This window comes from Pseudophryne corroboree, chromosome 11 (assembly GCF_028390025.1).
Source record: "Pseudophryne corroboree isolate aPseCor3 chromosome 11, aPseCor3.hap2, whole genome shotgun sequence".
NCBI classification, from domain to species: domain Eukaryota; kingdom Metazoa; phylum Chordata; class Amphibia; order Anura; family Myobatrachidae; genus Pseudophryne; species Pseudophryne corroboree.
The window spans coordinates 350,558,345-350,581,106 of record NC_086454.1 but is presented as its reverse complement, the minus strand read 5'-3'; the positions used below and the strand labels follow the sequence as shown (position 1 = coordinate 350,581,106).

The 22,762-nt window shown below is 49.1% G+C and overlaps 1 protein-coding gene and 1 long non-coding RNA gene across 3 annotated transcripts in view; one reads left to right on the top strand and one right to left on the bottom strand.

Moving 5' to 3' along the window:
• LOC134969803 (uncharacterized) overlaps positions 1–22,584 on the bottom strand; it is a 55,220-nt gene extending 32,636 nt beyond the window's left edge. Inside the window, exons 1-2 of the long non-coding RNA XR_010189522.1 lie at positions 22,190–22,584; positions 13,983–14,300 (exon numbers count right to left, since the gene is read on the bottom strand). This is a non-coding gene — a long non-coding RNA (uncharacterized LOC134969803). The remainder of the gene's footprint in view (positions 1–13,982; positions 14,301–22,189) is intronic.
• Positions 22,267–22,762, top strand: part of KCTD15 (potassium channel tetramerization domain containing 15) — a 53,081-nt gene continuing 52,585 nt past the window's right edge. The window contains exon 1 of one of the 2 annotated variants that reach the window (XM_063945984.1): positions 22,267–22,473. The gene's annotated coding sequence lies outside the window, so the exon portion shown is untranslated. Of the gene's footprint in view, positions 22,474–22,677; positions 22,759–22,762 lie in introns of those variants that run through there. The other variant, XM_063945983.1, reaches the window with a different exon arrangement.

The window sequence follows — 22,762 nt, the reverse complement described above, 5'->3', positions numbered from 1 at the left end:
GGCTGACAGCTCCCTATCCTCTTAGACTCGCATCCGTCGTGAGGAGGATCCAATCCTGAATCCCGAAACTTCGACCTTCCAGTAGGTTGGAGGACTGCAGCCACCACAGGAGGGAAATCCTGACCTGAAGTGACACCCGTATTATCCGGTGCATCTGAAAATGTGGACACATGCTCATGAGATCCAATTGAAAAATCCTGGCATGGAACCTTCCAGACTGGATCGCCTCGTATGAGGCTACCATCTTTCCCAACAATCTTATGCAAAGATGGATGTATATTCGAGTAGGCCGGAGAACCATTCGGACCATCTCCTGAAGTGTTCTCGCTCTGTCCTCTGAAAGGAACACTTTCTGGGCCACAGTATCCTGCAACATTCCCAGGAACAGGAGCCGCTGAGTTGGCTCCAGGTGGGACTTCTGTAAATTGAGGATCCACCCATGGTGTGACAGAAGTTGGATAGTGCGGTCTATATGGAGCAATAAAAGCTCCCTGGATCTCACTTTTATCAAGAGATCATCCGGATAAGGGACAATACTGACCCCCTGGACCCGGAGTTGGAACATCATCTCCACCATCACCTTCGTGAACACCCTCGGAGCTGTGGAAAGGCCGAAGGGTAGTGCCTGGAACTGGTAGTGATCGTTCAGCAGGACAAATCTCAGGTAAGCCTGGTGAGGTGTCCAAATCGGGATATGGAGATAGGCGTCCTTTATATCCAGTGAGACCATGAACTCCCATTCTTCCAGGCCCGCAATCACTGCTCGCAAGGATTCCATCTTGAACTTGAAAACCTTTAGGTAAGGGTTCAAGGATTTTAGATTCAAAATGGGCCTTACTGAACTGTCTGGTTTCGGTACCACGACCAGGTTGGAGTAGTAATCCTTTCCCTGATGTTGCAGTGGCACTGGAAAAATGACTTGGGACTGGACCAATTTTAGGATAGCCTGTTGCAGCATAACACGCGTATCCTCCAAAGCTGGGAAGCTTGATTTGAAAAATCGTTGGGGAGGAGCGTCGTCGAACTCCAGATTGTAGCCCGGAGAGATGAGGTCCTTTACCCAGGTATCCTGGCAGGAGCTTTCCCAGATGCAGCTGAAGTGACGCAGCCGAGCTCCCACCTCGAGATCCCCTCGGGGTGGGTGGGCACTGTCATGCTGAGGCCTTAGTGGAAGCTGAACTGGTTCTCTCCTGAGAACCGGCGATCGTTGGTTTTCTTGTCTTACCTCTGGTCCTATATCTAAATCTGTTAGGCCAAAAGGACTGGGTAGACAGCCCCGGGTAGGAACGTCTAGCCGGCGGGGCCCCAGAGGGGAGAAACGTGGATTTCCCTGCAGTTACTTTAGAAATCCATGTTTCCAATTCCACCCGGAAGAGCCAATCTCCTAAAAAAAGGGAGAGACTCTACACTGCGCTTAGACTCTGCGTCTGCTATCCACTGATGTAACCACAAAGCTCTGCGCACCGACACTGCCATAGCAGTGGTCCTAGCATTAATATTGCCTAACTCCTTGAGAGAGTCACATAGGACATATGCAGTGTCCTGAATGTGTTTTAGGAGAGTCACAATAGTGACCAGGGGCATATCCCCTGAGAGGCCCTCCTGAATTTGAGTAGCCCTCGTGTGAATGGCATGAGTCATCCAGCAACCTGCTATGACCAGTCTTTGGGATATACCTGCCGCTGTGTAGATAGACTTTATCTCTATTTTTCTATCCCCAGGGTCCTTTATGGTAAAGGAGCCCGGAGCTGGCAGTACCGCCTTTTTAGATAGGCGAGAGACTGATAGGTCAACAGCCGGGGTTCTTCACAGATTTTCCTGCCTTCAGGAGCAAATGGGAAAGTGTGCAAAAACTGTCTTGACACTTGGTATTTTTTATCTGGATTTTTCCATGCTAACTTAAACGGTCATCTAACGCTGCAGAATTAGGGAAAGTGACACTGAGTTTGTTCTGTGCTAAGAAAAACAACTGCTGTTGTGCAGCGTCCTCTAGAGTGAACTTTAACATGTCACGAATAGCTAAAATGAGGGGTTCAATACCTTGCGTAGAAGGAGAATCCCCAATAACAGAATCCAATTCCTCCCCCTCCTCCTGTGTCTCCTCATCAGAGTCTGAGAGTAAAGCAGGTAACCCACACTTTTGTGGTCCTGATCTAGAGAGAGGGGGCTCCCTTGCAGCTAGGTTTGCAACAGCCTGCTGCAGTTGTTGATTTTTTGAGCATTAGCAGTGAGCTGAGATGACATATCTGACATCATGGATTTTATGGCACTTAGCCAGGAAGGCTCTTGACCCTCCCCCCCAGCCCCCTCACTGTGCTGTGAGGACTGACTACATTGTTCACATGATGTGGAACCATATGTAATGGGAGAGAATCTGGTGTGACATACACTGCATAATTGGTGTTTTACCATGTTTACAGTAAACAACACTTATATACACATACACACAGACAAGTATACAATAGCAAGCCTGCCTTACTGTATGTGAGAGGGAGACAGAGAGAAGGGACCAGCACACCCAAGCTAAACAGCCCCAGTGAGGCTGCAAGCTGTTATATCACAGTGAAACCCTGGAGATTTTTGTCCTTTTCAGGACACAGATCGTGTACAATAGCGGCTCTCCCCCTTTGCTACACCCCTGTACCAGTTTTCCTGCGTATCCCGACTGTCTGGAGGAGCTGTGTGTGCCTGCTGCTGCAGCTGTAAGCAGAGGAAGGCGCCAAAACACAGCTGGTCCCACTCTGAGGAAGCTCCGCCCCCTGTAATGGCGCCAGAGTTTCAGTTATATCTAAACTGGCAAAGTCTCCCTAGGAGTGTAAAACCATCACAGAGAGTGCTAGTTTTAACCACCGCCGCCAGTGTACATAGGGGGCTATAGCGGGTGTCCCCCCCCCCCCCCCAGGAGGTCCCGTAAGCCTCCCCCGTGTTTTTGCCGCACCATAAACTGGGGCCCCCGGTTTGTGTCGTCACCTTCAGGCTATTGTTAGGGGTGTGCGGCGTGCTGCGATTGTGACCGTTAAGGCGCAGTGTCCCGCTGTACAACAACTTCTCAGGACAGTGATCCTGCAGCGGGGAAGCAGCTCTGACACCTTACAGAGGCCGGTGACTGTCCCCCCCCTAACTCCCACGGTGCAGGTATGCTGTTGCCCAAACAGCATACCTGAAAATAACAAAGTTTTACAATAAACTGAAGAAAAACTCTGGAGCTTCAGAGTGTGCATCCTCTCCAGAGGGCATTTTATTTCTAAACTAGAACTGCCTGTGGGAGGGGGCATAGAGGGGAGGAGCCAGCACACCCAGTGAAAAAATTAAAGTGCACCGGCTCCTTTGGACACGGTCTATACCCCATCGTACTAGATTCCCTCAATAACCCTTATGGATGCCAGAGAAATAATAAATATTTGCCCATTGGTGGAGTGTATCTTGGGTGTTTTCACGCTGCGTATGCTACGGAGCCCGGCAAAGGAAGTATGTGCAATGCAGAGTATTACTATTTAAGTCGCAAAGCCACGCGCAATGGAGGACGAAAAAATGGGCTCTAACGGGGCATCCTGTCCATATTGTTCCCCACTGTCAACAAATGCTGATCATCATTTTATAAACTTAGCTGGTACAAAGTAACAAAAATTGGTAATAAGATTGTTCACGGCCCACTCGTGTGTGTGTGTGTGTGTGTGTGTGTGTGTGTGTGTGTGTGTGTGTGTGTGTGTGTGTGTGTGTGTGATAATAATGCAATATCCTGAGGGCCATAAAGCGTTTCACAGTACAAAACCTTTCATTAAATTCATAGCCTGCAACAAAATAACACAAAAACAGGACATTTCAAGACAACAGCAATCGTAGTCTTGCAGAACCTTTTGCTGATTGTAGGGCCTAGTATCGTCAGGGTATGGATTCAAGACATTGATTTTCTTTTGTGGTAGCCCTGAATCATTTTGGATCGGTGTTGGGGTTCGTCGACTTCTTGGAGGACACATTTTCAGCGCATGTTCTTTTCCTTCAAACAGTAGCATTTGTTTATGTAATATTTCTCGGTTTACAAAGCGATCCATACTATGTATAGGGACGCCTTTGCTAGCGGAACACCCCCAAACCATGACGAGTCCCTTACATATATGCATTTATTTCCTGGCTCGCAATGAGGGAGCACATGTGCTTGATTCTTATACAAGTCAACATTAGGCCCAGCTCTGGGTGTGCAAGTGGTACCATCGCACTGTAGCTGCCCCACGGCACCCTACTGCATCACTGCTGCAGGGACGCATGGAGCGTCCAAGGAATGCTCTGGACGGTCACCTTGCATCCTGTTGAGATGCCCATAGCGTCCTTCGGAGGCCCCAGGCAGTGCTCTGTTTACTAGAGCCAGTGGCCCTGCCCTCTAGGCTCAGCAGCCCCTTGTTGGTGCCCCAGCAGGAGAGACAAGGGCAGAGCACAGGACTACAGCATTTTCTTATCTCAGCGTTTCCTGCGGCAAGTGTGAGCTGTGAGTGAGAATGGGGAGATATTGCCCTCTAGGCTCAGCAGCCCCTTGTTGGTCCCCCAGCAGGAGAGACAAGGGCAGAGCACAGGACTACAGCATTTTCTTATCTCAGCGTTTCCTGCAGCAAGTGTGAGCTGTGAGTGAGAATGGGGAGATATTGCCCACTAGGCTCAGCAGCCCCTTGTTGGTCCCCCAGCAGGAGAGACAAGGGCAGAGCACAGGACTACAGCATTTTCATATCTCAGCGTTTCCTGCAGCAAGTGTGAGCTGTGAGTGAGGGTGAGAATGGGGAGATATTGCCCTCTAGGCTCAGCAGCCCCTTGTTGGTCCCCTAGCAGGAGAGACAAGGGCAGAGCACAGGACTACAGCATTTTCTTATCTCAGCATTTCCTGCGGCAAGTGTGAGCTGTGAGTGAGGGTGAGAATGGGGAGATATTGCCCTTTAGGCTCAGCAACCCCTTGTTGGTCCCCCAGCAGGAGAGACAAGGGCAGAGCACAGGGCTACAGCATTTTCTTATCTCAGCGTTTCCTGCAGCAAGTGTGAGCTGTGAGTGAGGGTGAGATGGGGGAGACATTACTTCCAATGTGAGTGATCACAGAAGTTCCTCACTGTGAACACACAAAAATGACAATACAACAAAAAGTATTAAAATCTGTTTGTTTTACCATTAAAGTAAGTCTTTCATATGTGGTAAACCAACGGCATTTAGGCGAAATACAGGTTGAAAAGTAATTGAACAATATATATATATATATAAAGTAGAACAAAATAATGACTACTTCGATAAATATGATCTAAAGGTAAGTATATTTTATGTAACTGGATAATAAAGCAATTTATGGTGGACTGAAAGCAGCCTGTTTAAATACTGTCGGGATCCCAAACACAATTCCTCAAAGTAGCCCATGTGACTTGTAAGTATGCTGTAGTATTACAGGTAACAATACATTCCTCGGTTTGGAGTAAGTAGTTAGAGTATTTGCTGTCCGTAATGATTTGGAGGATACTTTAAGGGTACGGAAAACAGGACTGGTAATAAACAGGGTAGGGCCTGCAAGTTACAGACAGTCCAGTGTTCACAATGAAATAACATCCAATACGCCAAAAAATATACTTAGCAACATATTCTCATTTGACCCAGCAAGAAATACATGCATAGGGTTGAATTCACACAAGGTCAAATTGCATTTGGAATTTATTGCATAGGCGCAGAGGCGTAACTCTGGGAGGCAACGGAGTCATCTGCCGCCGGGCCCCTGCTCTGAAGAGGGGCACCTCTCCTCCCATTCTATGACACCACTGAATTAAGGTAATTGATAGCTGACGCTATCTTTTCAGTGGCTGACTTCATTGACAATCACACACATACTGTAGATATACATTTTACCCAGGATTAGAACCCACAACCTATTACACTGGAAGCAGACACCTTACTGATTAAGCTATTTGCTCCTGTATAGAAAATATGAGAATTTTAACTATATGAAGATACTTCTCTGACAATTACACATAACTTCATATAGTTAGAATTCTCATGCTTCCTGCACAGGAGCAAATAGCTCCATAAGTAAAGTGTCTGCTGTCAGTGTAACAGGTCATGGGATCTAATCCTGGGTATGACTGCTAAGAAATGTGTAATTTAAAATAAAGGACAATACACACACACACACACACATACATATTTATCTAAATATAGGGGGGGCACTGTTAGGGTCTCCTGCCCTGTGCTGCCACGTCGTCATGGCAACCGGGAGACAAGTGCTAGCGGAGTAACCTGAGCGCAGCTGATACTCCGGTTCGGGTCTTTTGCTGTGCAGTGGTTATAGGCTCTGTGCATGGCAGGGGATCCGGTGCTGGTTTTTGTGCTCACAGTCTGTGAGGTCTGAGTGGGGCGTGGACAGCACCTGCTTTATAAGGCCTCTTTTCAGGGTAAGCAGATGCTGCTGAATCTTTGTTGGTTAGTCAGTTTCTGAAAGTTAGCCAGTACTGTGTAGCTTTGTATTTGTTTGTTGCTTACTGCAAATAGGCCTGGGGATTTGGTATTACACTCTGCCAATCCAGACCTAGCAGTAAGACTGGAGTCAGTTGTTTAGCTTGCTGGGGTTCTGTTACTACTCTGTGAACTTAGCAAGTTTGCGGCTGTATTCTAAGACTTGCCTGTCTAATCCTGTCTCACTGTGCTAGGTGTCAGGGGTCAGTTTAGTGGCAGTAAACCGAACCTGTGCACTGCAAGTGAGAATTAGGATTGTGGAGAATCTCCTTGTGTCTATCATTCCATCTCTGACCAAGGAGTTTACTGCCACACCCGTTGGTAACCCTTTAGGGTTTTGCTGTTGCCCTTAGCAACAGCATTTCGGGTTTTCTATGTATTAAAACACAACATCTTGCTTTTCACATCTGAGCAGTTCTAATACAAGGGAGATACCCAGTTCCTTAGCCTCTGGGCTTCTCTGTTCACGTTGTGTGTATTTTGTTACCCTACCACCTTCTGTGTACGTTATGTCATATTCCCTAGTCTGTCTGTGAGTCCATTTGTTTTGCATAACAGTTCAAACACCAGTACATTCCTGCAGGCACTGGAGTGCATAACAGTCCTGACACCAGTACTTTCCTGCAGGCACTGGTGTGCATAACATATTCAGCAGCCCAATACTCCTGTTGAAATTTTGTGGGAATATGGAGCATACCCCTCAAAATACGTTGCAACAGGTGGTTGATCAGGTGCAGGTCCTGACTCAAAAATGTAATGATTTGTCCATTAAAATGCACACCTCCCAGGCTGCTGGCGGAGCTCCCGCAGCAGCAGCACCTGCAGGGGTTAAGGAGCCGAAAGTAAATCTCCCGGATCGTTTTTCTGGAGATCGCTCGCAGTTCTTTTGTTTCAAGGAGAGCTGCAAGCTATACTTCCGGCTTAGGCCTCAGTCTTCTGGGTCGGAGATTCAGCGGGTGGGCATAGTGATTTCCTTGCTACAAGGAGACCCACAGGTCTGGGCATATGGGTTGCAGCCTGACTGTCCGTCGCTTAAAAGTGTTGATGCTTTTTTTACGGCACTGGGCATGTTGTATGATGACCCTGACAAGACGGCCTCAGCCGAGGCTCAGATTTCGATCCTTAAGCAAGGGCGAAGGCCAGTTGAGGTTTACTGTACGGAGTTTCGGAGGTTGGCCCATGATACCCAGTGGAATGACCCACCCCTGAGACACCAGTACCGAAGAGGTCTTTCTAACCAGATAAAGGACCAACTGGTACAACATCCCTTGCCTGATAGCTTGGATCAGCTCATGCAGTTATCCATCCGGGTGGATAGACGGCTGAGAGAGCGTAGGCTTGAAAGGGAGACTGAGATTTCCTTCCTTCCCAAGGGAACCTCAGACTCTGAGGAATTTTCCGAGGAGCCTATGCAGATTGGGGCTACCCGCCTCTCCTCGCGTGAGAAGATGCGGAGGAGACAGCAGGGGTTGTGTTTGTACTGTGGGAATAAAGGTCATGTGGTAGTATCATGCCCAGAAAAGCCGGAAAACTTCAGGGCCTGAGGGTGATGGGAAATATCCTGTCAGGCCAGAAGTCAGAATTTCCCAAGAAGACTTTTATCATTCCGGTGACCTTGAAGATCCTCGGTCAAACTGTCAAGACTGAGGCCTTTGTGGACAGTGGGGCCGACGGGGTTTTTATGGACCGCCAATTCGCCCTGAAACACTCTGTTCCCTTAGTACCCTTGGCATCGGAAATTGAGATTTGTGGGTTAAACGGGGAACCATTATCCCAAGGTAAAATTACCTCTTGCACTAGCCAGATTTCTTTGTTTATTGGAGCCACACACTCTGAAAAATTGTCCTTTTATGTGACTGTCTGTACTTTTGCCCCATTGGTGTTGGGGTTACCCTGGTTAAGGGCCCACAATCCTCAATTTGACTGGGTCTCTGGGGAGATTCTTAGTTGGGGTACTGATTGTTTCAGGAGTTGCTTGAGCCTTCCAGTCAGGTTCTCGCAGCTAAGTTTGCCAGGATTGCCAGGGTGTTATGCAGATTTTGCGGACGTGTTCTCCAAAAAAGTTGCAGAGGTACTACCTCCCCATCGCTCCTATGACTGTGCCATTGATTTGTTGCCAAATGCTAAGCTTCCCAAGAGCAGGTTGTACTCCCTGTCACGTCCTGAGACTCAGGCTATGGCAGAGTACATTCAGGAGAACTTGGCTAAGGGATTTATCAGACCTTCACAGTCTCCAGTTGGGTCGGGGTTCTTCTTCGTGGGTAAAAAGGACGGTTCGTTGCGACCCTGCATCGACTTCAGGGAATTGAACCGTATCACGATTAAAAACTCATACCCACTGCCTCTCATTTCGGTCTTGTTTGACCAGCTTCGTACTGCCACCATTTTTTCTAAGATTGACCTACGCGGTGCGTACAATCTAATCCGAATAAGAGAGGGGGATGAATGGAAGACTGCCTTTAATACCCACTCGGGGCATTATGAATATTTGGTGATGCCTTTTGGGCTCTGTAATGCCCCGGCAGTCTTCCAGGATTTCATGAATGATGTGCTCAGGGAATATTTGGATAGATTCTTAGTTGTATACTTAGATGACATCCTAATCTTCTCCCATTCCCTGGAGGAACATCGGAAGCATGTACGCTTAGTCCTCCAGAAACTCAGAGACCACCGGCTTGGGGCGAAGCTGGAGAAGTGCGAATTTGAAGTTCAGCAAATCGCATTTCTAGGATATATTATCTCCCCAGAAGGTTTCCAAATGGAGGGTTCCAAGGTACAGGCAGTCCTGGATTGGGTGCAGCCCACTAGTTTGAAGGCGCTTCAGCGTTTCCTGGGCTTTGCGAATTTTTATAGACGATTTATCGCTGGATTTTCGTCTATAGTGGCGCCCTTGGTGGCACTCACTAAGAAAGGGGCGGATGTTGCTCACTGGTCTTGTGAGGCTAAAGCGGCTTTTGCCCGTCTCAAAAGGGCATTTGTTTCGGCCAAGGTGCTGCGACACCCAGATCCAGAGCGTCCTTTTGTGGTGGAGGTGGATGCCTCTGAGATGGGTATTGGGGCAGTGCTTTCTCAGATGGGAGTGTCAGATAATCGCCTTCATCCCTGTGCTTACTTTTCCCGTAAATTTTCGCCTGCCGAGATGAATTATGACGTGGGTAACCGGGAATTGTTGGCTATTAAGGATGCACTCGAGGAGTGGAGACACTGGCTTGAGGGGGCTAAGTTTGTGGTCTCAATTCTCACTGACCATAAGAATCTGGCATATTTAGAGTCAGCGAAGCGTCTCAATGCCAGGCAGGCACGATGGGCTTTGTTTTTTGCTCGCTTTAATTTTTTGATAACATATCGCCCTGGGTCAAAAAACATCAAGGCTGATGCGCTCTCGCGGAGTTTTGCTCCAATCCAGGAGACCACCGAGGAGCCGTTGCCCATTGTTTCCCCATCATGTATTAAAGTGGGCATTACCCAGGACCTCTTATCATTAGTCCTTAGAGCACAGGAGCAGGCTCCTCCAGACCTTCCGGTAGGTCTTTTGTTTGTGCCTCCTAGGTTAAGACAGCGAGTGTTCCTGGAATTCCATGCCAAGAAGTCTGCAGGTCACCCGGGTATTGCCAGAACTCGGGAGTTGCTATCTAGGGCGGTGTGGTGGCCCTCGGTGGCTAAGGATGTGGATCAGTGGGTTCGGGCATGTGACATCTGTGCCCGAAATAAGACTCCTAGAGGGGTTCCTGTTGGCCCACTACATCCACTCTCTATCCCATCTAAGCCATGGACCCACATTTCAATGGATTTTGTGGTGGACTTGCCCAAATCCTCGGGGATGACAGCCATCTGGGTTGTCGTTGACAGGTTTTCGAAGATGGCGCACTTCGTTCCACTGGTTGGGCTGCCATCGGCCAGACGCCTGTCTGAATTATTTATGCTGCATGTTGTGCGTCTCCACGGGTTGCCACTTGATGTGGTCTCTGACCGCGGATCCCAGTTTGTGGCCAAATTCTGGAGGGCATTTTGTTCCGATCTCCAGATTTCTGTCAGCTTGTCGTCGGGCTACCATCCGCAGTCTAATGGGCAGACTGAAAGGGTGAACCAGTCCTTGGAGCAGTTCCTCAGGTGTTATGTCTCCAAGTGTCAGACTGACTGGGTTGCTCATCTGTCCATGGCGGAGTTTGCCTATAACAACGCGGCTCACTCTGCTACAGGGATCTCTCCCTTCCTTTGTGTGTATGGGCATCATCCTAAGGCCAATTCTTTTGACCCCCTGGACTCCACGCCTGGTGGTTCCTCTGTGGTTTCGGTCCTTAGAGGTATTTGGCGGAAAGTGAAGAAAGCCCTTGTGTCTGTGTCATTAGTGACCAAAAGGGTTTTTGATAAGCGGAAAAGACCCTGCAGCTTCAAATTAGGAGACTTCGTCTGGTTGTCTACCAAGAATTTGAAGTTGAGACAGCCATCTCATAAGTTAGGCCCCCGGTTCATCGGCCCTTATAAGATCACCAGGGTTATCAATCCGGTGGCATTTCAGTTAGATCTGCCCCGTTCTTTGGGTATCAATAAAACATTTCATTGTTCCCTTTTAAAACGGGCGATTAGTAATCCTTCTTCCAGTGGAAGACCTTCCCCTCTTCTGATACGTGGCCAGAGGGAGTTTGTTGTTGAAAGGATTCTTGACTCCAAGGTGGTTCGGGGTCGGCTGTCATTTTTGGTGCACTGGAAGGGGTATGGCCCGGAGGAGCGGTCGTGGGTGCGCAGTTGTGATCTTCATGCCCCCAGACTGATACGCTCTTTCTTCTCGCAGTTCCCCGATAAACCCGGTGGTAGGGGTTCTTTGACCCCTCGTCAGAGGGGGGGTACTGTTAGGGTCTCCTGCCCTGTGCTGCCACGTCGTCATGGCAACCGGGAGACAAGTGCTAGCGGAGTAACCTGAGCGCAGCTGATACTCCGGTTCGGGTCTTTTGCTGTGCAGTGGTTATAGGCTCTGTGCATGGCAGGGGATCCGGTGCTGGTTTTTGTGCTCACAGTCTGTGAGGTCTGAGTGGGGCGTGGACAGCACCTGCTTTATAAGGCCTCTTTTCAGGGTAAGCAGATGCTGCTGAATCTTTGTTGGTTAGTCAGTTTCTGAAAGTTAGCCAGTACTGTGTAGCTTTGTATTTGTTTGTTGCTTACTGCAAATAGGCCTGGGGATTTGGTATTACACTCTGCCAATCCAGACCTAGCAGTAAGACTGGAGTCAGTTGTTTAGCTTGCTGGGGTTCTGTTACTACTCTGTGAACTTAGCAAGTTTGCGGCTGTATTCTAAGACTTGCCTGTCTAATCCTGTCTCACTGTGCTAGGTGTCAGGGGTCAGTTTAGTGGCAGTAAACCGAACCTGTGCACTGCAAGTGAGAATTAGGATTGTGGAGAATCTCCTTGTGTCTATCATTCCATCTCTGACCAAGGAGTTTACTGCCACACCCGTTGGTAACCCTTTAGGGTTTTGCTGTTGCCCTTAGCAACAGCATTTCGGGTTTTCTATGTATTAAAACACAACATCTTGCTTTTCACATCTGAGCAGTTCTAATACAAGGGAGATACCCAGTTCCTTAGCCTCTGGGCTTCTCTGTTCACGTTGTGTGTATTTTGTTACCCTACCACCTTCTGTGTACGTTATGTCATATTCCCTAGTCTGTCTGTGAGTCCATTTGTTTTGCATAACAGTTCAAACACCAGTACATTCCTGCAGGCACTGGAGTGCATAACAGTCCTGACACCAGTACTTTCCTGCAGGCACTGGTGTGCATAACAGGCACCAATGTTTATCTTGCCTCCAGGCAACTGTTTCGAACTTACGCCACTATAGGCGTCACTTTTATCATGTACACTGTGCTAAGTGAGAAGGAAAGAAATATCAGTGAATAGTTGCAACCCAGAAATGGAGTATTGCAGGCAATGTTAATATTAATACTTGCAAAAGACCCCAAAATACATTGTTACCAATGTTATATTAACATATCTTACAACAACCATTGATGGACATACACCCATGGGTGGAGCTAGACAAATCCCTTTGAGGGGAACATGACCCCCCCACCCCCACCCTCCTCTCCAACGCATTTTACTACCAACTATAGTCTTCAAAAGTCAGCAAGTGTAGGATTTAACAAATCCGTGTTTCTCAAAAGCTGGTCAATTAAAGGCCATAGGGGCAAATGTATCAAAGAAGTAACACCCCCCCCCCCCCCCACCCCCCTTTAAGCATTATTCTCCTAATGTAATCAGATATTTCTCCGGTGGTCCCTCACAAACGGTGCAGCTTTCACCACCCACCACAGCTGGCATCACTTTTTCTTTAAATGTTGGATCTTATTTGCCTCACAGCCACAGCGAAACACCACTCAGAGTGTTACAGACGCTGGGCTGTGACTTAAACTATACAGGAATTAATTTTAAGCACGTACAAAGTCGCAGATGAAGCGCAACAGAGCTTGGCGTGTGTAAAAGCCGCGGCCGCTGCATCAGAGTCCTTTGTATATAGTTTCAGACTCAGTCGCACCCAGAGGTACAAATGTCGGACATCAAATTGATCAGTGCCGGCTAGCACAGTAGTTTTGTCGCTTTCAGTTGTTTAATAAGATGCACATTCCGAGCAAAAAAGTAACTTGGCGCAACCGCGGCCGAGGCGGACGGAACCTAGTGCGCCAAGAGGTACTGTACTGTTTAGAGCGGCTGAAGCCACAGTTTAAGATGACACATCTGTAGCGGTCAATAATCAGCTTCTGGATAATGTGGGAAGTTAGAATATCCATAAACAAAACAAGTATATCTATCTCGAAAATAGCCGTGGGGGAGGTTATATGGGTATTGGATGTACCCCACCCCTCTTTGAAAACAAATGTTTGCTTTTTGGCTCATTCATTTCTGTGGGGTGGTCATTTAGGTTGAGTGTAGACCATGGAGTGGAGGTGGCTAAGTTTTGTGCAGACGTCTGCAAAGCTTCCAGCTTCAGCTTCTTTACTGTATGCCATTGAGTCACCTTTGTAAAGATTGTAAACACATTCTGGTGACAGAGGACTATGCTATCCCTTTCTCTAAGGCAGGCATGTCCAAACTGCGGCCCTCCAGCTGTTGTGAAACTACATATCCCAGCATGCCCTGACACAGTTTTGCTGTCAAAGAATGCTAAATCTGTGTCAGGGCATGCTGGGATGTGTAGTTTCTCAACAGCTGGAGGGCCGCAGTTTGGACATGCCTGCTCTAAGGTGTTTTCCTTGGAGATTGCTTTGGGTAACTAGGTTGCAAAAAGTTAGTGGAGTTGTTATCCAGGGTCTGTCTTCCAACACTGATCCTTACTGATCAAGGTACTCATTTTACGTCCAGAGTGACATAAGGGGTCTTAAAGCTCCTGCAGGTAACCTCCATCAGAACGTCTAGCATCCACACACAGATGGCTTCAATGATCGGTTTAACCTTACTTTACAATCAATGTTAAGACGGTTTATAAAGACTGAGAAAACTGTTAGGATGACCTTATGTCCTACCTTCTGATTGTCATCCAGGTGGTGCCCAACAATTCTTCTAGCTTCACGTCATTTGAGTTTCTCTATGGAAAGAAGCCTTGGGTAGCCATGTCCTTGAGGTGAAGGTAGAAGGGGAAATTATACAATACTGTTGTGAGCATGCAAAATCAACTTGTGACTGGTGATAAGGTTTTGTTACTTTTGCCCACACAGGGAAATAAACTGCTAGCGTAATGGCAGGGTCCATTTGTGTTCATCCGTAGAGTAGGGCATATGATTTATGAAATATCCCAACCAGATACCCAGATAGACGATTTCTCACATAAACGTGTTGAAAACCTAGAGAGAAAGAAATGCTGTTGTAAGACCCTTCAAGTAGGCTATGAACCAACATCGAAATTGTACAGAAACAGTCTTTCAGAGCTCTGGTGACACGTTTGTGGACACCCCATGGAAAACTAGTTTGATTGGGCATGACATTGTGACTCCTCTTGGAGTTGTGGTTGACAGGAACCATGTATATGTTCTGCAGGAAGAGGCACTGTGAGAGGTAGGAGAAATACTGAACTCTGTAGTTATGGAAGTCCACTAGTGAGTGGTGTAGTCCCACTGAGTTGGTCATTAAGTGAGTAGTTTTTTTTTTGTGTGGATTTTTGTAAGGTGAAGACGGCCTCAAAGTTCAGTGCATACCATTTATGTCTAGAGTTGATGAGCCCCTCAATTGGCTGGAATCTGCCAAATATATCTTTACTCTTGATCTTTCAAAAGATTATTGGCAAATTGACCGGAATGAGGATACCTCTTCTACACCCTCTTGGGTTTACACCAATTTATAATCATGACATTTGATCTCCATGAGTCTCCTGCATCTTTTCAGAGCCTTAAGGATCAACCTCACCTAATTTATGCTACCACCTACCTTGATGATATTGTAATTTATAATGTACTTTGGAATGAGCTTTTACATGGTCTCTGAGCTGTGCTCCAGTCTTTACGAGAGGCAAGTTTAACAGCTAATCTTAAGAAGTGACCACCCTGGAAAGATGAAGACCAAATACTTGGGGCACGTTGTGTGTAATGACTGTCCCAAGCCCTTAATAGATAAAGTTCAGGAATAATACCTCAGTACCGGTTACTACAAAACAGTTATGTTTATTGTTTGGTGTAGCAGTTTATTACAGGAGATGAATTCCTAAGTTCTACACCTTAGCAGCCCCTTTAATGGATGTGCTACAAAAAACAGTGTCACGCCATTTCACTCGCTGTCAAGCACATTCTTTTTGCGGTTCCTGTCTTGCGAGCTCCTGATTTACCCAATAATGGGGGTCATTCCGAGTTGATCGCTAGCTGCCGTTGTTCGTAGAGCAGCGATCAGGATAAAAATCGGCATTTCTGCGCATGCGTATGCACCACAATGCGCACATGCTACGTACGGGTACAAAGTCCTTTGTGGTTTTGCACTGGTTCTAGCGACGTTTTCATTCGCATTGGCGGCCGCAAGCAGATTGACAGGAAAGGGGCAATTCTGGGTGTCAACTGACCATTTTTAGGGAGTGCTTACAAAAACACAGGCATGCCGGGGAAAACGCAGGCGTGGCTTGGTGAACGCTGGGCGGGTGTGTGACGTCAAAAGCCAACCCTCCAACGTTAGAATCAACGCACATGAAGAGTAAGTCCAGGGCTGGTCTTGTTTTGCACAAAATGTTTTTGCAGGCGCTCTGCTGCACAGGCGTTCGCACTTCTGCAAAGCTAAAATACACTCCCCAGTGGGCGGCAACAATGCATTTGCACGGCAGCTAAAAACCGCTAGCAAGCGAACAACTCAGAATGACCACCAATGTGTATTACAGGCCAATGCTTCTGATGCGGATTTAGAGGCTCTGCTTTGTCAGGAGTTTGAGGCATGGAGCATTCGGTCTTATATCTCAGCAGGAAGCTCTTTCCTCGTGAAGCCCATCATTCTGCAGTTGTAGAGTGTGTTGGAGAAACAATCCATCATCATTTGGCAGGGTTCATTTCTTGATTGTCACAGATCAGGTGGCTCCACTCTGTAGGAGACTCTAATGCCCCTCTCATGAGGTGTTACTTGGCCCTCCAGCTTTTTTAATTTTTCTTTCTCTAAGTGCATCACAGCCTGAGACACTTACATTTAAATTCTTATTTTTTGTCCAGGACAGGGTTAGAGTGCCGGACTTACACCTCGGGTCAGGATGGACCTCCCTATAATAGGATATGTGACAGATTGAAGGACTGCGATGCACGGAATGGTAGTTGCTCAAACAGTTTATTGGCCCATCATAGCTGATTGTAAGGGAGGGAATAATCTAGACAAGAAAAAACAAATTACCCCAGCACGCTGCAATAGGGCAGCATAAAGAGGAATACATCCTACAAAAAAATAGAAATAAAAAGAAACCACTGAATTTCCCCAGCACTCTCCAATAGACCAACATGAAGAGACTTACATCCTACATGATAATAGTAATGCTGAGATCTCATACATTTCCAAACATATGGTAAGCCACAACAAGGAGTCTCTGCTCTGGTGGTCCTATGCTACGTGATATGGCCTTAGTAACATCGGTGGTCATTCCGAGTTGTTCGCTAGCTGCATTCGTTCGCTGTGCAGAGATGAGGCTAAAAACCGGCACTTCTGCGTATGCGGCGCAATGCGCACGCGCGACGTACTATTACAACGAACGATGTCGTTTCACACAGGGTCTAGCGAAGCATTTCAGTCGCACTGGTGGCTGCAGAGTGATTGACATGAAGTGGGTGTTTCTGGGTGTCAACTGACCGTTTTCAGGGGGTGTTCGGAAAAACGCAGGCGTGCCAGGAAAAACGCAGGCATGGCTGGGCGAAAGCAGGGCGTGTTTGTGACGTCAAAACAGGAACTGAACAGTCTGAAGTGATCGCAAGCGCTGAGTAGGTTTTGAGCTACTCTAAAACTGCACAAAAAAACTTTGTAGCCGCTCTGCAATCCTTTCGTTCGCACTTCTGCTAAGCTAAAATACACTCCCAATGGGAGGCGGCATAGCGTTTGCACGGCTGCTAAAAACTGCTAGCAAGCGAACAACTCGGAATGACCACCAGTATGTAGATGTGACACATAACATAAAAAAGGCCTGTCAAAGGTCCCTCTCGCTGCTGCAGCAAATCCTGAATTGATGTTCCTCTGTGTAAAGTCGTCTTGCTGTGTTTTGTCATAGACACTAACTAAAGCTGCAATATGTACACCTGAAATAACTTCCAACCACGCTTGGAGGAAACGCACTACAATGTGATACAACGGCTATGCTCGCGGTTTGTCCTCCTCTATTTAAAAATTACTGCTTATCAATCCTAATAAAAGAGTGATAATACTCTATATACAGAGCGACCGTCAAGATAAGTGTCAGCCTATGCAGATGTTTTGGCCAAAAGTAGTCTGAGATGAGTTATTCACGCAATGAAAGTACATTCGATTCCAGCTGATCGCTGGATGGCGCGGGCCAGATGTGGACCTCCAAAGAGATTGCCCTGGCCCCTGCTTGCACTGACAATCACCCCCCCCCCCCGGACTACACTGTATGACTATCAAACTCTAGTTCAATTACATATCGCTGTAACATATACTCAGTCATCTTCTTGTAAATACTTGAACAGAGATACCTTACTCCTACCATGCACATCCCTCAGAATAAATACTTTCCTCCCTATCATTTGGTTTCACAAGGCATTGTGAACAGTAGCTACCACTTTTGGAGAGCTACAAATCTCAGTCACACAATACTTCTCATTATATTTTTTTTCACACCCTCTACAGCTCAAAGAGACTTGGTAATGAAGATTTAGGCTACAATGTCAGCTGGAAGGTGTTACATTTATCCTTGCGGCTGCCCGCTTCCAATATCACTCTATGCCGGTGTCTGCTAAATAAAGTCATTATCTACTTTTTTTTCAAAAACAAGTGTTTTTTCCCGAGCGGATTCACCTGTGCCATGCCCCCGATCTCACCTGTCCTATTTCAGTGAACCCCCCAAAAAAACAACATTTGGAGTGCGGGATGCTAATCATTTAAGATGACCTACTTCTCATTCTCCTTTTCATTTCAAAAGCCGCGTTAAATATCCATAAATTAAGGAAATTAACTGATGGAGCCCCTGGCATCTTTGTAAGCTATTTAAATCTTTAAATTTACAACATCTTTTGCATATATCAAGTAATTGAACTAACTGCGGGGATGTAACTTTAATGAGAAAATTTCCCTTTTCTGCTGGAGTTCGTACTCCAAAAACAAAAAAAAAAAGACTGCCCCGGGAACCAAAAGTTGTTTATTCCTGCCATGGGGATAAAGAGTCTGTATGAAGTTCTTTTGTAGCTTTGTGATACGCCGCAACAAAAGGCATATGGAATATTAAATTAATTATACTAATCCCAGAACCTAGTCGTTCCAAACAAAAGTGGCAAGTGGGACGTAGGCTCCTGCTAACCTCAAAAACAAAAGTACTTGACCTTTATAGAAAAGGGGTGAACGCCGGCTGCACTTACGGACGTTTGGCACTAGTTGGTGCTGGAGATCTTCTAGAAAGGATAGGAATGGAGGCTGCTGTTTTGAGGATCATAATTATGGTACTACCGCTATGAGCCTAAAAAGTGAAAACTGTGCATATCAAAGCCACATCCCCGGATCTGTAACGAAAACTAGTGATGGAAGTGCTGCAGAATTCAAACGCTCCTCTGTATAACATCCAGGTCTCTTCCATCAGCTCCGATCATGGCTTAAGGGAGGGTGGGGTGGGGGGGTGTTCCATTTTCCCCTTGGGCTGGTGTGTTTTGATTTTAATGACAGTGGCCTCCACAGGATGACCGTGGCTAGCACAACGAGGCCGCCATCCACGGTCGCACCGATGACCGAAGCCAGCATCCAAAATTGACAAAACGATGACCGGCGCCTCGGCCGTAAGAGGTTCTGCAGCATCTGCGGTCCTATTTGCACTCACCAAACTGCATTTAATTTCTTTTGAGGCCGGGCCAACGGAACACGAGTGTTTAATTTAAAGTGATTTACAGCAGTTCGTCCGGAGAGTAGCGTTAACCCCGCACAAACCAAAACTGGCCCCATGGAAAAGTTTTCCTTCACAATTTTGGCCTGTTTTTGTGCTTTTGTGGAAAGAAGTGCGGCTACAAAGCCTGTAAAGATGCAGGGGAATAGAGGAGGAGGAGGGGGGGGGGGGGGGTGAGGAATATCTGCATGGGAGATCTTCATCGCAGACATCTCCAGCTAGCCGTGCTCTATAATTGAAATGGCGCGTTTAGCCAGGGGCTAGTGCAGAGGGTGCATTTTGCAATAGCACAAAGCCTGTCCACAGACGTCATTTGGTATTAATGGCCTGGAGGAAATCTAATGCCAGACATTAGCAGGGAGGTTGAAAAGGGGACTTCGGGGGAAGTGGGGGCTGTGGGGTGAGCATAGCTCAGGGAGGAAAGTATAGGTAACAGGGGTAATTTTGTGGAGAGGGAGGGAATAAAATAGCTGGCACCTGAGGAGAGGGTGATATTGAGGTAAGGTGGGGATGTGTACAAGTTAAAAACCTTGGGGGCCAAGAGGTGGGCAGAAAGGGAGGTGAGGAGATGAGTGGAGAGGGGCAACTAGCTAGAAGTACATCTGTGATAAAAATATATAATTTCTTACTATTGTTTTAGGACGAAACCAAAATAGGTGATATTATTAGGCAAGGAGAAAAAGTAGCTGAGAAAGTTGGCGCTGGGAGGGTGCAGATTTAGGACACCACCAGGAGAGAGGGCACTGCCCCCCATGCCAGTTGCAGGATACCAGAAGAGAGAGAGGTCAGTGTCCCCCATGCCAGTTTTACGATGCCAGGAGGGCACTGCTCCCCCCCCCCCATGTCATTCACAGTGTGTGGCAGAGTCACACACCAGGAAAGAGGGCAATGCCCCCTATGTCAGTTGCAGAATACCAGGAGAGAGGGCACTGCCCCCCCCATGCCAGTTGCAGGATACCAGGAGGGAGAGGTCACTGCCCTCCATGCCAGTTTTAGGTTGCCAGGAGGTCACTGCCCCCCCCCCCCCCCCCATGTAATTTGCAGTGTGTGGCAGAATCACACACCAGGAAAGAGGACACTGCCCCCATGCCAGTTTTAGGATGCCACGAGAGAGGGCACTGCCCCCCATGTCAGTTGCAGAATACCAGGAGGGAAGGCACTGCCCCCCCATGCCAGTTTCAGGATGCCACGGAAGAGGGCACTCCCCCCCCATGCCAGCTGCAGTGTGTGGCAGAGTCACACACCAGGAAAGAGGGCACTACCCCACATGCCAGTTGCAGTGTATGGTAGTTACATGCCAGAAGAGAGGGCACTGCCCCCCATGTCAGTTGCAGGATACTAGGAGAGGACACTGCCCCCCCATACAGCAGGTGAGAGGGCACTGGCATTGGCAGAGAGTGGCACACAACAGGAAGGCACTGGCAGAGAGTGGCACACAGCAGGAGAGAGGGCTCTGACAGAAAGTGGCACACAGCAGGAGAGGGGGCATTGGCAGTAAGTGGCACACAGCAGGAGAGGTGGAACTGGCAGTGGCAGAAAGTGGCACACAGGGCACTGGCAGAGAGTGGAACACAGCAGAAGAGGGGGCACTGGTAGTGGCAGAAAGTGGCACACAGCAGGAGAGGGGGCACTGGCAGAGAGTGGCACACAGCAGGAGAGAGGGCACTGACAGAAAGTGGCACACAGGAGAGGAGGCACTGGCAGTGGCAGAAAGTGGCACACAGCAGGAGAGGGGGCACTGGCAGAAAGTGGCACACGGCAGGAGAGAGGGCACTGGCAGAGAGTGGCACACGGCAGCAGGAGGGCACTGCCAGTGAGTGGCACACAGCAGCAGGAGGGCACTGCCAGTGAGTGGCACACAGCAGCAGGAGGGCACTGACAGTGAGTGGCATACAGCAGGAGGGCAGTGAGTGGCACACAGCAGCAGGAGGGCACTGCCAGTGAGTGGCACACAGCAGCAGGAGGGCACTGCCAGAGAGTGGCACACAGCAGCAGGAGGGCACTGCCAGAGAGTGGCACACAGCAGCAGGAGGGCACTGCCAGTGAGTGGCATACAGCAGTAGGGCAGTGAGTGGCACACAGCAGCAGGAGGGCACTGCCAGTGAGTGGCACACAGCAGCAGGGGGGCACTGCCAGTGAGTGGCATACAGCAGGAGGGCAGTGAGTGGCACACAGCAGGAGGGCACTGCCAGTGAGTGGCATACAGCAGGAGGGCAGTGAGTGGCACACAGCAGCAGGAGGGCACTGCCAGTGAGTGGCACACAGCAGGAGGGCAGTGAGTGGCACACAGCAGGGGGGCACTGCCAGTGAGTGGCATACAGCAGGAGGTCAGTGAGTGGCACACAGCAGCAGGAGGGCACTGCCAGTGAGTGGCACACAGCAGCAGGAGGGCACTGCCAGTGAGTGGCATACAGCAGGAGGGAAGTGAGTGGCACACAGCAGGAGGGCAGTGAGTGGCACACAGCAGCAGGAGGGCAGTGAGTGGCACACAGCAGCAGGAGGGCACTGCCAGTGAGTGGCACACAGCAGGAGGGCACTGCCAGTGAGTGGCATACAGCAGGAGAGCACTGCCAGTGAGTGGCACACAGCAGCAGGAGGGCACTGCCAGTGAGTGGCATACAGCAGGAGGGCAGAGAGTGGCACACAGCAGGGGGGCACTGCCAGTGAGTGGCACACAGCAGCAGGAGGGCACTGCCAGCGAGTGGCATACAGCAGGAGGGCAGTGAGTGGCACACAGCAGCAGGAGGGCACTGCCAGAGCGTGGCACACAGCAGGAGGGCACTGCCAGTGAGTGGCATACAGCAGGAGAGCACTGCCAGTGAGTGGCACACAGCAGCAGGAGGGCACTGCCAGTGAGTGGCATACAGCAGGAGGGCAGTGAGTGGCACACAGCAGCAGGAGGGCACTGCCAGTGAGTGGCACACAGCAGCAGGAGGGCACTGCCAGTGAGTGGCATACAGCAGGAGGGCAGTGAGTGGCACACAGCAGCAGGAGGGCACTGCCAGTGAGTGGCACACAGCAGCAGGAGGGCAGTGAGTGGCACACAGCAGCAGGAGGGCAGTGAGTGGCACACAGCAGCGGCGGCAGAGGATGTGAGAGACGTGCCCTGTGTCAGTGATGTGGGAGCTGCCTGGCTGACAGTGCCCCGGGTAACATTACATCAGACGGAATGACAATGATTACCATCAGCTCCCCTCTCCTCATTCCCCCTGACTCCTCGCCTCACGCTGCTGCTGCTGGTGGTGGGAGCCTGACAGCCGCCCGGTGATCTCCTCCGTTACCCCGCAGCCGCCAGCAGCACCGGGGAGGGGGCAGAACCAAGTGCAGCAGCAGCAGCGGGCCCGGAGGCGGCGGCGGGAAGCCCAGAGCTGGGAGTGCATCGTGCAGCGGCGGCGGCGCTCTCTCCTCCTCCTCACAGCAGCAGCACCGGCTGCACTTTCCCGCCGGCGGCTCTGCCCAGGACCCAGGTGAGAGGGGCTGCAAGTAGTGTGTGGGCAGGGGACACCCGGGGCATGTGGGCTGCGTTGCCACTATATACAGTGTACTGGAGGGGGGTCTGCAGCAGAGGGTGGGCAGGGGGGTGCAGGAGCCCAGGGGTGAAGGTGCCCCTGCCCCCCCTGTGCACACTCTGGGGTCTGTCCTGTGAGCACAGTACATACAATGCCTCCCCCCATGCACTCTGCTGTATCTGCTGTTCCTAAAAAGTGATCTGAGGTGTGTGCTGCTGGGGAGGGAGGCACTTGGGGAAGGAGGTAA